Raw genomic sequence first — 6051 nt, 5'->3', positions numbered from 1 at the left:
AAAACGCTGAACAGCAACTTTTGAGCTTTATAAACTAATATTAAGGTACATTAAAAGACAAGACAGCCTTTTTTTACCAGTAAATTTTAATGCTTTCTCTTGGAAATATCAAAATAAAATCTTTGAGGTGATGTGGGCATCCTTGTGAGTGAAACAATGCGGTATTTCCAAAATGAATCATTTATTTCAGTCATCCACATTTGACTTCTAAAAAAAAAAAAAAAGCAATGCCGAAATGGAGTTTGTCTGTCAGTGCTGTCTGTAAGCACTTTGTGAAAATACGAGAGCAAGACATCTCGAGTGCGGATGCCTGCATTAAGTGATGATGCATAGACTCACAAGGTGTCTGGCCTGAAACGCCTTCTGTAAGACATGCTGACATCTGCCAGTGCTGCTGCTTTATCGGTACCTGGGAGCACTCCTCGCTTCCAAACATCAGTGCTTAATATCAGTGACACGTGTTTGAGAATGTGGCTCTGCTTCCCCTCAGCTGCAATCATTTCTGGACCACGAATGATTTTGCCGCTTGCACGGAGGTTCTTCATGAGAACCTGCATGGCCTTTGCCTTTTCCCATGCTGCTGTTACAGTGCTTGAGAAACGAAAATGTTGCCTTTTGCTTGTCGGGGTGACAGAAAGGAGCTAAAGCAGAACCTGGGCTGGAATAGTTCAATATGCATTCTCATGGCTACACGCTTTGAACCCAGCCCCAGAACAAGGCTTTTTCAAGCTTTCTTTGGGGGCACACTTGCTCCTTCCCCGCCTTGCGGGCTCGTTCTGATCCCTCTCTCTCTCACGGCTCCATCCTGATCCCTCTCTTCCTCGACTCTGAGTCACAAGAGCAATAACCCTGCCTGCTTCGACCCAGTCAGTGCCTCAGCTGTTCGGGTAAAGCCCACGCTCCCGCGGGACTCACGTTTGAGTACAACCCCCGGATTGTCAGGGCTCCGGCTGGCAGTGCTGCCGAGGGGACAGTCTAAGGCTCTATTTTAATCTTCTGGAGCCCAGCCAAGCACTGGAACGGAGCTGCCAGCACGAGGGGGGCCCTCCTGCTCACTGCGCCTGACCTCCCATCAGGAGAGGTGCTGCTGTGTTCCTTCTCAAACTACTAGGGCCCTTTCATTGCGCTGACCTCCCATCACGAGTGCTACCAAGGATCCAGCTTCGACTACTGGGGGCTTAACCCTGGCTCCGCTCCAGCACACGAGCCGCACGCTGCCTGTCTCCAGATGGACGACGCACCGCGCTCAGCTGGACGGGTTCTGCTGCAGCAGCCGTGGAGCAACGCCGCCTTCTCGCTGCACCTCACTGAGCTGGACGTTCCCCTGCACAGCCCTCAGCTATGATGTGTCATTGTATTTGGGTGGAAGCGTGTGATGAGCACTCCAGCACGGCGATGGGCCCAGCCTCAATCCACAGCGCCGGTGTCAGCTTGACAAGCGCTACACCCACGGGCAGTAATGAAGCAAACACGGCACTGCAGTGCGCTGGGCCCAGGGGGCGGAGGAGATCCGAGCGCACCTCACCCCGTCCTGGCTGCACAGGGGTGCGCGGCAGCGCGCGGCACTTTGCACTCAGGCCGGCTTTGCTGCTCAGGCAGCGCACAGCGGAACCGCGCTTCCAGAGCAGCGCCCCCCCCGCGGCTGACACGTGCAGTCCGGCACGGCCAACTGCACCACTGCGCACGCGCACGGCTCCGGCAGCGCGTGCCCGCCGCTTCGCTTCCCGCCGCTTCGCTTCCCGCCGCTTCGCTTCCCGCCGCTTCGCTTCCCGCCGCGCTGCGCCTCGCGTGTGCAACATGGCGGCCCCGCGGGAGCCTTGCCGCGCCCCCTGCCGGGCAGCGTGAGGTGTTGGCGTCGCCGGGCCGGGCCCGGGGCGCCCCGCGGTTGCTTTTAAGGTACTCATGTGCCCCACGGGCTTCGCGGGAGAGCTGACGCGAGTGTCCGTAAATGAGTGTGACGAGGGGAACCCTGTGGTGCTTTCCCAGCCCCGAGGCCCTCAGCCGTGGTGTCGCAGAGGGCCGTGCTCCATGTGGGGTTGCACCGCGGGAACTCACTGTGGGAACTCACCGTGGGATCGCTGCCTCTGCGCCGGCTGCTGCTGCTGCTGCCTCCCAGGTACCTGCTGCGGGGGCTGGGGAAGGGATGGGCAGCGGTGGCCCTGCGGTGCAGCGGGCAGTGGGCCCACCAGCAGCAGGCCCAGCAGGCGCAGCCTCCCAGCCCGCAGCCCGGCCTGCACACACCGTCCCAGCGCCCCAGGCCTTGTCTTAGAGAAGGGACGCAGGTTTCCAAATCCAGAGAGATTGAAAAATGCCGCTCTACGTCATTAAGAAACACCCAAAGTGCCGAACCACTGGGGCGCGGGCCCACGTGGCCCAGGTGTGTGGCGCTCCGGGGCGCTCCGTGTGCCCGTGCATTGTGAGGCTCCGGAGCGCCGCCTGCGTGTGCGTTCTTGGCAAAGTCAAACTCATAAAGATTACTCTGTTTGAGTGATTGCATCACCGCAGGTTTCTGAGTGACTCCAAACTCAAGATGCATATTTTAAATCTCCCCTGCTGTTGCCGATAATTTGTTCCATATTTACCATATTACTTAGTACTTGCAAATGGGTTGGGCTTTTTTAGGATGTAAATGTTAATTAAATTAAGGAGCTGTGGCCACAGCAGGTCAAACTCATCGCTGACCCTTCATGCTGCTACAGGCTGCGCTTTTGCCGTTCAGCACCACTGACTCCCCTCCACATTGATCCATTGTACTTGAAAAATGCTGGCGCATTCTTTCCTGCTTGAGCTCGGATATAACTATTGCTGAGCTGAGCTTCGTGCCAGCATCGACTCCTGGAGGCTTTCAAAGGATGAGGCTACTGAAACTGCATTGTTTGTTAAAATATAAATAGGCGATATATAGAATATGCGGTTCTGGACTTACTCAGAGACCACAGTTCTTATGATATCCACATCTGTAAAGAGAGGATTTGGGTAAGAGTTTAGGTAAAATAAAGTCAGATAAAAGGCTTAATACCACAAGCTTTTAAAACCACATTTACTCAGCAGGAGTTTGAATGGTAATATTTTTCCTTAAGTAAATCTTAGCCAGCTCCCACAGTATCAGAAAAAGGAGCATTTCTGAAGAAAACTGTCGCATGCACACGTGTCCTGTGTTCTGTGGCAATTTTGTCCAGTGTTCAGTATTGTATTTTTAAAATCAGTTGAATAAAGCAACTTTAGAACTAGAACAGGCTTTTCTTTATGCCCTCGATGATAACTTTCACTTTGGAGCAAGTACGAAACCAGTGAGATTCATGCTCGTGGGCCTGCTAATGAGGAAGCTGGTGAGAGATCCATTGTTTTTATGACAGACAGACTTATTATTTTACTTTCAGCATGTTATACATTATTTGATAAATCTGTTTGCAGAAAATCAGTTGAACCAATGCTGAGAAAAAATATTTTCCTTTTGGCAACTAATTTTAAAAGCAAACTGAGGATTCACTTCAGCATCCACTGGAGCCACGAAAGCTGGAGGTCAGCTGTCTTCAGCATCAGCTGCCTGATTGCATTCCAAGTTGGTGATAAGCTGGTTTTCAGCTTAAAAATCTCATTTGAAGTAGCAAATTTTGCCCATGGAAAATGTTTTTTTTTTTGTATTGGGACAGTCTTTAAATTTAAAAGTACTTTTTGAATGCTTTTTCACTCTGGATGATGCTGTGTGGTTGTTCCCCACTTTAATATGAAATTTGTGGGAAAAGAACCAATTGTCCCCTTTCCCTTATAGGTTCATCACATCTACATTTGGTGTGTTCAGCATACATTGAGCTGGTCTTGATGTTGAAATGGGTGTTTCCCATGCTTTAATTCATTCAGAAAGTAATTCAGCAGACACTGTTATCTGGTTCAGTAGCTTGCATGTGGGCAGCCACTGAAACGAGGCATAATTCACCCATATAGTCATGGACTCCACAGATTCTGCCACATGATGCTCAACAGTTTACTACTGACATTGTATTTTCTGGACTTTCATAACACGTAGTAACTGCCCTTACGTGATAAAAATCAACAGCTGTGGGAAAACTGGTGCAGCTGGGCTGTATGTGTTCCGTCCTTTCCGTCCCTGTCCCAGTCTGCTGAGTTCTGCTGGAAAAGGCTGCGAAGAGCCCAGAGCCCGAGTGCTTCGTGCAGGAGCAGGAGCTCTGCCGGCCGGGTTGGAGCGAGCGCTGTGACCTCGCTGCCCCCCACTCATCCACCCCCACCTGGAGCAAACCTCTGTGCCTTGGTGGTGCGCGCTGCAGCCAGCAGCCGGGGGACGCCTGTGGGAAGGACAGCAGAAAGCTCCAGGCAGCCTGAGCGATCGTGAGTTACATGGTCCAGCCTGAGCAAATAGACAGCTCTGGCTCTAGCCGTACTCTCTTCCTGGCGAGAAGGTGCAGGCTGAAAGTGCAAATAAGCAGAGTTTGATGATAGTTTGGTGTGAAATGATGGGGGACAGGCAAAAACTCTTACAGGAGCGCTAAGGCTACAGAATAAATGGAATCTTGCGTTTGGAAATGAAGTTGAGACAGAACAGCACTTTCTGAAAGAAGTGAAGGGCGCTGGAAGTTGAATGGCCCCAGTAAGAGCACTGCACAGATAAGGGCTGTCTCTTGGGATTCCGTTTGGCAGGGCCAGAGGTTGGCAGAACTCAGCTGGCATTGAGTGCTTTCAAACTCCCACCTTGGCCTTTTTAGTTCTCTGGGTAGTACCCTGCCCCAGGCTGCGTGAGTTGACGCAGCAGCACATCTTTAGGCACTTCCATGCTGGTTTGCAGTATTGACTCATGCTCTCCTCACATGCTCTTCCTTATTTGTCTGTAGACAGATTCATAAATTATCTGCTCAGGTTTGTTTTGCTTAGGTAATTTCTTTAAATGTGTATAGACTTAGAAGATATTTAGCGTCTTTGTCTCTTTAAAGACATTTGCTATCATATACTCTCACCATTAGCCTCTGCTTTTGCAGAACCTCATTAAAACCTCTTCACTGCTTGCCATAAGGGCTGCCTGCTTGCAGTGCTTGCTAGCCATGCAGGTGCCTCTTCTTCCTCGTTTCAAGTTCTCCTACAGAACTTTGTTGGCCACAGCAAACAGTTCAGTAGCTAAATGTCTATTCAATGAGTGCCCTGCCAAGTTAGCAACGCAAGCATATTTTTGTAAAGAAATATGCAGCTCGACTTGTGGTGGCCATTGAGAAGCTGAGCTGCAAAAACATCAACACCACAAGGACACAATATTTTTCTCCTGATTACAACACGCTCATTTATTTTGGAATTCTTATGCCAGCTGAGGACTACAGGGCAGTGACAGTGGAAGAGTTGTCCAGATGCCAAGGAAAAGAGAGAGCTGTATATGTACTCCTGTTCTGAAATGGTGGAGGGAAGGGAGAAAGGCTGCGTGAGGATTTGTAAGAATACGTTTCCATAAACGTTTTCAGGGGAGTCCACGGGCTGCTCCTGCGGCAGATGCGAGCCGCGCTGGGAAGATGTGTGTGAGATCCGACTGACTGCCGAATTCTCAGGTCTTGTTCACTTGAAGAGAATGCAGAGATGTGCAGATTCAGAACTGGTCTTTTTTTTTTTTTTAAATTAAGAGAAGTGCTTTCATTTCAAATAAGCTGTGAAAGCCATCACAGAAGGTCCTTGTGGGAGCAAGGGCCAGGGAGACAGCGGCTCTAGTACCCGACTGGGTTGTTTGGGAGCAATGCAAAGAATGAGCAAATAACTGGAGGCTTGGCTTTATCTCATGTGGAAAACGCACATCACCACGCCTTTCTGTATTGCATGTAAGACAGTGTTTTTGCTCCGTAATACATGATCCTCTGTGTTTGAAGGCCTCTCCATCGCTCAGCATGCTTTGAAGCCTTTCAATTCCCTGGCAGCTCTCAGCAGTGACTTTTTGTGAGAGGCTGCATTCATCCGAACGCACAGCGTCAGGCGTGGGCTGTGCGGGATGCTGGGCCTCACCACAGCGTCTGACATTTCTGAAGCATTCTTCTAAAGCTCTTTATCTGCAAAACACCTCAG

The 6051-nt window shown here is 50.5% G+C and overlaps 1 protein-coding gene across 7 annotated transcripts in view; it reads left to right on the top strand.

The window, feature by feature from the left end:
- The window catches only part of NOG (noggin), a 91434-nt gene continuing 85383 nt past the window's right edge, over window positions 1–6051 (top strand). For 2 of the 7 annotated variants that reach the window (XR_002443816.1, XR_002443817.1), the window contains exon 1: window positions 3–2116. The gene's annotated coding sequence lies outside the window, so the exon portion shown is untranslated. Of the gene's footprint in view, window positions 2117–6051 lie in introns of all 7 variants that reach the window. The other 5 variants (XR_002443821.1, XR_002443818.1, XR_002443820.1 and 2 more) reach the window with 5 other exon arrangements.

Source organism: Numida meleagris, chromosome 17 (genome assembly GCF_002078875.1).
Source record: "Numida meleagris isolate 19003 breed g44 Domestic line chromosome 17, NumMel1.0, whole genome shotgun sequence".
In the NCBI taxonomy this organism is placed as follows: Eukaryota; Metazoa; Chordata; class Aves; order Galliformes; family Numididae; genus Numida; species Numida meleagris.
The sequence above is the reverse complement of the archived record's forward strand: the minus strand, read 5'-3'. Positions and strand labels throughout refer to the sequence as shown.